Here is a 12,239-nt window from a genome sequence, read left to right as displayed (position 1 = left end):
ATCATCATTTGGAGCATCCTTTAACCTTTCTGCCAGAACACAAATGATGTGTTTACTTAAACAAAGATGCTAATTTGTCTTTGCCTCAGATTCCTCACTCCCACTTACAGATCCTATCATTGATTTCTAGAAACAAATCTTTCAAGCTTGTCTGTTAAAAACCTGAGACAATGCAATGATTTTTCAACATAAATCTGCCATCTTCATTGCTATTAGAATGACACAATAAAAAATTACAATAGTATTTGCTCTTTCATCCTTAGACAGCCCAAATATTCAGAAACCTATATTGTACAAAGGAGTGTACAAGGAGTGAAAAACCTCTATGTTTCTAAGATAAAGCAGTAATACTGGTATGGATGTCACAAGCTCAGGATGTCCCTAATGCATGGTTAGTATATCTTTTCAAAAAAAATGTAAATAAAATATGTTAAAATATTTTATTTGGGAAATTTAATTCCTTCTTCAGATGTGAAACAGAATCAGCTAAGTTCAGAAAGAATAAAACAATAGCTCTGAGTTTTAGCTATTTAGGTTAACCATATGGGGATGGTTAACCTATTTAGGTTAACCATGGGGAGAAAAGTGTTTGACTTGGGAAACACAAGAACATATGAGTAAGACAAGAGGATATAAAGTCACTAGCCTCCATAAAACGAAAGAAGGAGGACTATCACTAATGAGACTGTAAGAAATGAGGTAGGAGGAAATTGAAATATGTCATGAAATCAACATCTCAACTGAGAATACTTTTTATATCCAGTGGTGCTATGAATTATTGTTTCCAGACTCCTCACTTAGATAGATCCCTTAGTTTCAGGACTGAAATTAGAGGTGGAAAGATATTCCACCATAACATACTCTATCAGTAAGCAGGTGTTCTTGTTTTTTATTGATCAAATTTTATTCATTATAGTATATATCAATCGTTTCAGTCATAAAGAAAGATGTACCGACTGAAGTCTGAATTAAATTGTGACTGCTATATAAGACAACTTATTTTGTTTCAGTCTCATGAAGAAGTTAAACAGCAATTCAAAATGTATTATACACATTATTTTCTTAGGATAATAAAGCGCTAGTAGGAAAAGAAAAGGACAGAGTAATAATAATAATAATGACAGTTATATAAAAAGAAGTAGCAAAATAAGCTGTTGCAGACATTACTTACTGTTACCGTTATAAATAAAATGGTAGAAGATTAGTCTAAGACAACAGAAGATCTATTCAAAAATGTCTTTTGTCTTGCACTTGAGTTGTAGTTCCCAGAACATGCAGCAGTGTCAGGTATATACTGGGCTTTTGTTTCTACTATTAAAGCATTTTCTCAGTTGGAGCAATCTAAGTTACCTTGGAAAAAGCTCAGCAATATATGTGAGAGTGTTTCTAACCTCAAGTATAGTAGGAGCACAATTAAATTAAAATTCTATATGTAACTTGCTGAATCCAGAGATGAATGCCTACTCCATACAGCATGGAGTGCTGTGGTAAAACTTCTGAAATATTTTTATTGGTCTTGGACTAAAAAAAAATGTGCTTCACCCCTGATTGAACACATTAAACTATATCTTACTGAGAATACTTTTTGCCATGAATATTTAATTTCACTATATTTTGGCTTTAATGATTTCCTTCCAAAAGAAGCCTTTCATTTAAAGTAAAAAGTAAAAATTATTATATTAAAAACCAAGTCAAAGGTGAAATGTGAACCATGATCTCAAAAGCTATAAAAATCTTTATACAATATTAATCATATTTTATATATATATATATATGTATATATATATATATATTTAATTCAGTTAATAAGCATAAAAAATTGCCAGATTATGTAACCAGCCAATAAAACATTGTTTGTTTGATTTTCAATTTCAGTGCATAATAAAACATAAGGGGAAATACCAATATTAAATTCAAAATATATTTCAAAAACATCAACAGACTTAACTGCTTGTGAACCTTTTGTGATCTTTTTGTAATTGTGGATTAATTCCTTTCTAGCATTATGAATTTTTCAATATACAATTACCTAGTCTTTCATTGACCTAACTGAAGTTTGCAGAAACTCTCTTGAATTATTTTGTCATGAAACTGATACATTTCTCCTTTTCACCATGTTCTAGTATTATTCCCAATATGCCCATCACGAACTTGAGTCCTTCTCCAAATTTATTATAAACAATAAGTTTTTATGTACGCAGTTGTATTTAAAATGTTCTTTATTAAAGTCCTGTCATGAACTTAAAAACTTCTCTTTTTCTCTGACATAATCAGGTATTATCATACATCATCATAGAGCTACACAAGGATAGCAAAGATAAGTTGGTGGATGAATCACTGAATAGCTTCTGGAAATTGCCATTAACTTAACGTCCTTTTATTTATGGCATGTCAATGACTGAAATATCGATAGAGTCTTTATTACTCCAAAGTATTTTCAGTCTGGCCCACAACAAAGTATATTTTACCTGAGAATTTTATCTTCATAAGACCATGGATGGCAGCAATCTGAATACACTGGACAAAACATAGTGCCATAATGACAGCAAGATGTAATCTGCAATATAGATTTAAAAAAAATGTTTTCTGGATGTCCTTGGTGTCTTGCTGGACCTAAAGATATATGTAACATTTCTTATTAGAACACACCAGGTTAGAAAATGAGGATATGCTTGGAACATAGGGTCAGTGTTCAGGAACCAACATTGAACAACCTTTGCAAGCTACAGTCCTGTATTATATGTGGTCAGGAACTTCAGCTGCTTATGTTTAGCTTTCAAGACTGAGATGTGTAGAAATGGAAATAAAGTACTGTGAAGTTGGTTATGAGCAAATGGAATGATCTGATGTAGTTTCTGTCCTAATTACAGATAAGTAAAATTTGGGTTTCTGCATTATTCCTGCAGCACTTTCAAAAATTATACCTTCTTCCTCAGGCACATATTAACACTTAATTGCATACTGAGAGTTCAAATGGTATAACAAGCTCCTATGTAAAATAATATAAACTATTGTTAATAATATGATGGTGAGTTTGTATGCCTAGAAAGGATTAAAAATATTTGTGACTCATTGAAATATTGACATTCTAATACCTATTATACTTAATGTAAATGGTACCACTCAGTTTAGCCAGTCCTGTTCATTCAGAACGCATACTGAAAATGTGTATTTCAAATTTTATCCTGCAGATATCACTGAGTGAAAAACAAAATAAAAAAGATAATTTGATAATGACGGAACATATTTTAAATTATTAAGTTGACAGATGTTATTACATTATCCTGTTGAACCATAATTACTTGTTCATAATACATTAAGAGGTAAAGGAGGGATAAAGCAAACACTTTTTTACCTATATCATGTAACTACTAATTACTGGAAAGACATTTTGTATGATACATTCTTGCCTGATTTCATAGTGGGTCTCATTTGGTACTGAAAAGTCCTCAGGCAAAAGAAATTCATGCCTTCTTACTAATTACTGATTACTGATGGCCTTTACACAATTTTAACGCTACATGACCTTTCAGCAGCATTTAATAATGGCAGTCATGGGATCTTGCTATAAATTTTTAAGACATATAGTAGCACTGGTGTTTCTGACTTAATCTGCCTTCTTCATCACTTTGTCACTCGTCCAGAGTTTGCCAATATGGCCACTCATGTCTCCCCTTCTGCAACTATTTTAATTGAAACTCTAACCTCAGATAAAGGTTTCTTGTAAACTACTGTACTGATTTCATCACCTTTCAATCTTTATCAGCACATATTTACCATAAATATTGTTGTTATTGTGAAGCTATTTGCACTGACACTTAGCCCTGAAAACAAGATTCAGGCAAAGGGAATGCTATCATAGAAAGACAAGAAAATGATGTATTTAATGAAACCATAGTTACATATTTAGTTACAACTTATTCAATGAAAACAAATGGAAATGTGGTAGAAGACTGAAAATCATCCATGTGCAGAAAATCTCTTTTGTAATTAAAAAAACTATTTTAAACCTTTTAGTGAGAAACAAGCCCTTCCGTCTACGGAAAACTGTCCTATGCACAGAAGTAAACTTTGTCACAAAAAGGAAAGTTGAAATGTTCACCAAGATAATATGGAATAATGAATACCCTTAGCTTAAAATAAGATACTAGAGTGCAATAGACACTTGTACGTGCCTGCTTCGCTTATAAGTATTAGAGATTTATTTAGTCCTAATGAGAACAAGATTTTCACCTCTTCATGTTTTTTCTACAACCTAGGGATGATTTTCAACAGTTGATCTTGAAATAGGTTCTAACAAGCATAGTAAATTCAATGGCAGGTGAAACAGAAGAAGGAGAAGCTGATGGCACTCCAGAAGTATTTGAACATTACTAGATACTGAGCAAAGGCCTATATTGCTATTTAGGAAGGTTTACCACTTAGAAAGAGAATTCAAACATTTTTCAGTGGCTGGCCACGACTCAGGTTTAAAGAACTGTTTTGCTCTGTATTCTCATTTATTCGTTGACGGGACGCATAATTTTAAAGCATTTTTTTTCCTGTTTCAATTAAGTTGTTGGGTACTAGGGATTTTTTCAGGAAAAAAATAAAGAATAATCCCATATTTGGTATTATTCTTTGAAAATTTACACTATTACGTCTCTGAATGCTATAACTGTTACAAAAGGGGGAAATGATAATAGGTGACAATGGTCATATTAGGTGACAAGAGGTTATAATAGGTGACAAGAGGTTATAAAAATTATAAAATAAAACCTAAGGAGGTTTTTATTTTAATTGTTTTAATTTTTATTTATTTATTTATTTTTACCATCCTTACTGGAAAAAGTATCTTAGAGAAAATCTGCAATAATGACATTAAAAATCAAATCTTAAATATTAAGTGAAATTATTTTATACAACGCAAGTTCAACTAAATATTTACATATTTTCTACTCATTACTACTGAAGGATGTTACACAGAAAATAAGAGGATAGTTTCAGAGGTTGTGTATTTGCTTATTTTGTTTTCTTTGAACAATCATACGAATTATAAAGAGAGAACTTCTTGAGGTTAAAGCTAATTTCTGCCAGTTACCTATTTCCATTTCAGTCACCAAGAATGAGATTGCTGATGAAGATACTTGTTTTATCAGTATCTTTTTCTGCAGTACTGTCTTCTTCTCCAGTAACTTTGTGGTAATTATCAGGAGCATCAAATTCAGTCTAGGAAGCTGTTGATCTCCTGTGCTCACTCTAATGTTCAAACAAGAAATCAGTTCAAACAAACATGTGCTTCTAACACATGTCTTTAAGTGTCAATTTACGAAAGACAGATCTGCATGATGTAGTGTTAACACCATTAAACTTTACAAATTAAACACAAGTAATTTAATCTGAGCAAAATAAAAACAATGGATAATAAAAAATTGGATACAGTGCAGATTGTAGATTACGAAGGAGCTTTTAGCCTTTCATTCTTGGGTTTCATTTTTAGCTAAGAAAAAAAAAAATAGTATGGCAGGTAAGTCTTTGTACTTCAAAGACTATCTCCAGCATTTATTTATTTATTTATTTATTTTTACAAATTTACTTTAAGAATAAATATTACACAATGCATTAAATTTGAGAAACCTTCTTGGTTTGTAACTATTACAGGAGGATACTTAAACATGTTCCTTCAATGTAGACATTTCACATCACACATTACATTTCCTGTTCTGGAATCTTTATTATTAAGATGGCCCATTGCTTTGGTCCCTAATGCACTAAGATTTTTGATGTACTATTCATTCCTGTGTGCAGATGGGTTTCTCCAAAGTTAAAATCTCAACAAAAATAACCTCACTGAGCATTATTCTGATCCCGAGGAGCAAAATAAAAGGTTGATAACCAAACTCCCCTTATCAAATCCTTCTTTTGTCATTTGCAGTCTATTTTTCTGAATACACTGCATTAGTAAACAACTTTTCTGTAAAATTCCTCTAACAGTCTAGATGAGGTAGCTTTTGCTGGCCATCCACAGAAAAATTTCAAGATTCAAGAAAAGTTTCAAATTCAAGATTTGCTTGGCTACAAACAGGTCGTCAGTTTAAGATGTTCAAATAGGTGAGAGATACTTAATTCAACTTTTTATTTTATGGGTCAAATTCCCAAAAAGCTCAAATCAAAATGAATGTGTGAATAATCTCTAGGTGTCATAAAAAGAGTGGACTGATGTGCTAAACAGAAGATACATTAGAGAAAATAATTTCTTTCTCTATTGCCTCTCATCTTCATAACACGATTCAAAGAATGTCTGAGGACCCAGAATGCAATGGGAAAACCAATACTGAACTGATTACTGAAGTAATCCTAATGGATAAAGAAAAACATGATTCCTGGAACACTGTAGACTATATGATATTTCCACATTAGTCAATTAAATTTCAGCTCAGTTATATCAAGCACTACCACCTTGTCTTTCTTATTATGTACCTGGGGCAATACAGATTTTTAGCTGTTTTGATGATTCTGCAATGATAAATTGAGAATGCTTGGCAGAGGACAATGTATGAGTGAGTGGAACACAGAAGCAGCCCACTTATATGACTGAGCATTTCTGTGGATATTGGATACAACCGGTCAGAAAACAGACTGGTTTGAAAACCTTTAAGAATGACTTTGATGTCCAGCTTAATGTTTTTGATAAAAGCTTTGATTATGCATTGGGGATACATTGGCATTATGTTGCCTCTAGCTCGTCTTTATTACATTTAGAAGATTCTTACCTAACAAGACTTCTTACTTTACAAAATGTATGTCTTACAACGTAGTGAATAAAATTTTATACTTATGTTAGCACAGCTGTACACAGGACAATGTGCCTTCAATTTATTCACTGAATCTCATTTGTTATGCATTGGTAATAATGCCAGTTTCACTCTTGTGATATTAATGGAAAGAACATGCTGGCATTTTAAACAGAGCATCTGATTTGTGACATTATTCAGCTGAATAACTATTTAAAACTTGCACACAGAAATATTTGCTATACAGCCCAATTACTGAAGTGCATTATCAGCATGAGAGCAATATAAGATCTGTGGATTCTGAACTTTAAAGATGAGAAATGTAAAATTTCTCTTGAAAGTGTTACCAGATGATGTGTGATGACAATGATATTGACATATAACTGCAACTAAGAAATGCTGTTTTTTTTAGAACTCTTAGTATTTTTTTCTTATGCATTAAACTTAGAAAATGTTGAATATACTCTTAGCAAAGAGAGGCACTTTGGTAAAAGCTTTTGTAACTTAGAAGATAAGAAACATACTACAAATTTTCCTTACTTAAACATTCTTATTTATGTAACTCCTACTTCAGTCTGTCATTCAGCTCAGCTTCAGTTCTCTGGTTCATTAACACAATTTCAGGCCAAGCTTGTTAATGTGAACCCATTCTATTTATGGTTACTCAAGCAGAAAAGGAAATGAATGGTACTACATGTGTATTTATTATCAACTTATAACTAAACTTAAAAGAGAAAAGTTCTTTTCTCAGCTTTAGGGTTTTCTGACTTAATTAATCATTTTGACTAATTAATAAGTTTGAAACTAGTGACTCTTTATTCCCACAATCCAGAAATTAAAAGGCAATACATGTAAACATCCTGACCAAAATGACCTTACAATGTAAGGAATCATGTCTCATTTTACTTTGCGTTGTTAGTTCTGCAAGGATGATCTCCAAGGGGAAGCTTCCAGAAAGAATATGAAACTTCCGGACCTCCCTGATCAGTTGCTTAGGAAGTTTCTTTCAGTCATCTGAGTCAATTATCATATTATTGATGATGGGACATATGTACTGTTCCCACTTTTCCACCTACAAATATTCACTTTGTTTTCCTTAAACCATAACTAAAGAGTTTTTGAACAGAATGCACAATATTAGCCCTTCTTGGACTGAAAATGTAAATCAGAAAAGCTTCTCTGACATTTTCATTGAAAATTTTATTAAACAAGTCCAAGAAGAACACTGCATTAATAGAAATCTGAGCAACCTCTTCAGTTCAGAGTTAAGCAGTGCTAAAACAGAGCTGAATACCAGAAGTGTGGTAGTACTCCTTTCAGTACATATATTCCATTGGTTAGACAGCATTTAATTCATTGGAGGGGGGTAACAACTCACAACTGTATGCCTGATTGCTGTAGCACGCACACATAATTTGTTTACTTTTGGCTAACACCTCTTTTAAATATATAGATACATATATATTTGCTCTTTTTAACACTATCTCAATCTTTCTTGAAACAGATGAATGTCAAAAAAAAAAAAAAAATACTGGCAGCTTTCAGGCTACCTTTCCATCTTGACATCTTGAACTTAACAGGCAAATGGTATGGAATATGTAAGCATAGTAGTAAAAGCTGCCTTTGCAATCTGTTTTTTGGCAATTCGCAGTTAGTGAGTGGAAAGATTTAAATGTTTTGAAAGATGTAATTTTCCTATCTTATCTCTTAGCATTTAAGCTACGATTTTCTTCTTCACAGAAAGAAGTGGGAGAAGAAAGGGAGGAGTAGACGTTTTGAGGTGGCCAAATGATCTTAGCACTCTTTCAAATTTTGGCAATTTCCATTTCAAGGGTCTTGACTACAAAACGCGGAAGGATCTTCTAGCAGAAACCATAGCAAAATCAGTGTCTCAGTTTCAAAGGTCTTACATATAAGAACTTGGCTCCGTGGAAGCTTCACAGAACCTCTCTCTGACAACCTTACTTCTATGAATTACTAGAATATTGCATAATGGCATGAAAACAGCCTAAAACAGATCTCTGTATTTAAAAGGTAGGAAAATGTTAAGACTGAAGCCATACTTGAGTATATTCTGCATTGATAGGTTAAAGTTATATTGGGGATATATAAATAAATAATTAGAAAAAGAAATAGTTTGTCAAAAATATGTCTCTGGGTTGTCTCACTGGGTCCTACAGACTTTACACCTAGAATGTCAGCTACTGAAGGTCTGGTGTGAGTGAATTTGGTGCCAGCAACTGGAGTCAGAATGGGGACATAGGTACTTTTGGCCAATGGTGCCAACAAACAAGACAAGTGGCTGCTCTCAGTGTCAGCTTCTGGAGTGGGTGAGGGTCTCTGCCACAAGCCACTGGGGTGGGAATGGTGTGCTTCCTGAAAACAAGCTACTGTGGGAACCAGCATGAGGCATGAGAGGCAAGTCACAGCCCAAGTGCCTTGTGCTGCAGGGGGGCAATCACCTCTGTCTTCCCCAAGCCTTATGTTTGGGGAGGTTTGCATGTATAATTGGTGGAAAGCTTCAACCTCAACTAGCCAGTGTGTAGAAGCCCCTGGGTCCAGGCATGAGTATTAGATGGGCATGGGCTCCATGCTGGTATTCAGAAAGACCTGTGGGGTGCCTGTGAGATGAATGTGTGAGCAGCTGTGCCCCTCAGCCTAGGACAGAGACCCGTACTGTGATCCCATGGCAGGGCAGGAGGAATTCCTGGGTGTGGAGCTGCTGGAAGCAGCAGTCATTCCTAACATCCTTCTACAAGTCGCATGCATTTTCGGTGATTCTATGGAATAGATAATAACAGAAAATGAGTATTTGAAAAAGTAAACAACCAGCTACAAATGTGAAACATGCAGAGACTAAAACAACTGATGCTTCCTTGCTGCATCGCAGCAAGCCTCAGTGACAGTAACTACAGGGAAAACAAACAACTAAGCAAACAAACAAAACTGAGAACAAGGAAATAATTAATGCCACTTTCTCAAAGCAACTTTTATTCTAGAAAGACTAGAATTTTAATCCAAAGTATAAATTCCAGCAGACTAATCTGAAGTGTTCAGTACATATAGGTGTCTAAAATATAGCTGATTGGGATATGAGACCTTACAGGGTAGGATTTACTGTTTTATTACTTCTGTGGGGAAAAATGACTTTAAATTTTTAAAAATAAAGAGCTTATTTTCATTCCAAAGTGAACCCTTGGCCAAGAACATGTAGGGTGAAATTGCAGTATGTACAGCAACATAAACAGTTTCTAGTTCATTGTCCTGATTTTGCATTATTTTTTATCTCCTGTGATGCCTGCCTGTGGGCAACTATTGAGTTTTGATTTTCAGAGTCAATATTCTTGGTCATGACTGAGACTATATATGAGGTTAAGGTCTGGTGCTCTCAGCAAGACTCACCGAGTATGAGCAAGAGCTTACATTCTTCCTGTGTTTCAGCCTCATGACAGCTACATGTATAGGGAAGGGCCTGAGTCAGTCCTTCAGTAAACAGAAAAATCCACAGAATGGATGTGGCTGCAGCTGGTAATAAATCTACTTGAAATCACACATGGGATAAAGCAGAATTGAAGTAAAAACATTATAAACTTTCACAGAGTATATTTCATCTTTCCCCTTTTGTTTGCTTGGTGTGTGGCATCCTATTTTACAATAAAACAGGATCTAGACTCTGAAATGTACAAAATTAAGGTTGTTTTCACTCTGTCACTGGTAAGCATTTCATAACGTGACTTCAGTAAAGTAGTCAACACTAGCGATTTTTTCTGACATTCAATTAATAAGTGAGCTTTATAATGCTATTTCCTTAATTATAAATGCCAATAAATGTAGGCATGAAAGAACATTTGCAGTCAGAAAGTTCTCCCCTATTATTCCCTTTACTGCTAATATTGTACAGGTTACTTATTAGCAATAAAACTGTTAAATTTCTGTACTTGAATTTAGACATCTGATTTATTCAACGAGTTGGCCAAATACAATTTATTCCTTCATACTTTAATCACTGATTTCTTCTGTGGCAATTACAATAGCTAGTAATTTTCACTTCTTTGTCTCCTGTGTTACCAACGCTTTTCAGAACACACCAAGAATGCTGACTTGAGAATGTAAAATAGTAAATTACTTGCACATCATTCTGTATTTTAAGTTAAAAACTCCAAGCTCGGTAACTAAAAATAATATGTACATCTTTGCAAACTGTTTCACTCAGACCTGAGAGTGCTTGGTATTAGCCCAGGCTGATCTATACTAAAAACAAGTGATTCATTTCCTTATAAATATTTTTATAAGAACTTCCCTAATTGCTCAGTGAAATCCCCAGGACCCCTTTTCCATTGCATGAATATGTCCCAGAATGGACACATTTTCTAAGGAAGGGCTGTTTTGCGTTACAGAAATACTCATGTATGGAAAATTATATGCTTTACTCCCATGTCAGTGAAATTCAGTCGAACTTACTTTCATATACGTATTGCAGAAGAGCAAAAATATCCTGCAGTCCAGTTTTACCAAGCCACTTGGTAAAATCGAATCGAATACTTTTTTCATACATACCCTCAGAAGTTGTTGCATATGCTCTTTGCTAAAATGCATGAAAGAAGGTATATTTGTGCTTGACTGACGCTGCAGTTAACTGTGTATCTGCATATGATCTTTATGGATCCCTGTTTCTTTCATACTTTACACACATACTTAACACATATACTTAGTTTGGGTGTTCCTTTTCAATAGTTTGCATCTGATTTGCAAAACTTTTTCTTTTCGAATAACATTTCACATATTCAGAGCTGTCCAGTTCAACTGTAGTAGTGAACTCCAAACACTTCTGGCATTTTCTTCCTTCTCACTTCTACTTTGCAAAGCAGTAGGAGAAATAAAAATTCTTGATGCCAAGAACAAATCACTCTCACTGTAGGAGGACCCTGTGGGGCTTAACTGCAAAAAATCAAGGATGTCACAGTAAATGGAAACAGAGATTTGCAAACATACATTTCTGGCAGTTTTCAGAAGAACAGAAAAATCAAGTCTGTGATTTGGTGGTACAAAGGTACCACCTGATAAAAGTCTTTTCCCTTTTTGGAAGCAAAGTATTTTTAAAGTCTTCATAAAAGTGCTGCCAGAAATTTTAACATTGGCAACATAAATATTTCCTTCATTCTCAAAAGTAAGCTTACTATGTTAATTCAAAAAAAAATTAAAAGGTTGCATCCAGAAACCAACAATGGACAGTGTAAATGGTTGACAAAAATTTAGTCTAAAAACTCACAGTGTGTTATAATGGGAAGAGTTGGTCAGCTTTGGCCATGAAATTGTGAACACTGGTTATCCATTAAAAAAAAAAAAAAAAGAAGAAGCAGCTGATTTTTATTTGTAGGGATGTTTGTTGGTACATTTGTTTGCTTATTTTTTGTTGTTCTCTTTTTTTTTGGGGGGGGAGGGGGAGGGACAGAGTGTTTGGGGGTT

General features: G+C 34.0%; 1 long non-coding RNA gene across 1 annotated transcript in view; it reads right to left on the bottom strand.

The window, feature by feature from the left end:
- The window catches only part of LOC121071523, a 66,103-nt gene that overhangs the window by 27,039 nt on the left and 26,825 nt on the right, over nt 1-12,239 (bottom strand). The window lies entirely within an intron of this gene.

This window comes from Cygnus olor, chromosome 5 (genome assembly GCF_009769625.2).
Source record: "Cygnus olor isolate bCygOlo1 chromosome 5, bCygOlo1.pri.v2, whole genome shotgun sequence".
Classification (NCBI taxonomy): Eukaryota; Metazoa; Chordata; class Aves; order Anseriformes; family Anatidae; genus Cygnus; species Cygnus olor.
Note: the sequence above shows the minus strand (reverse complement) of the source record. Positions and strands in the feature narration are given on the sequence as shown.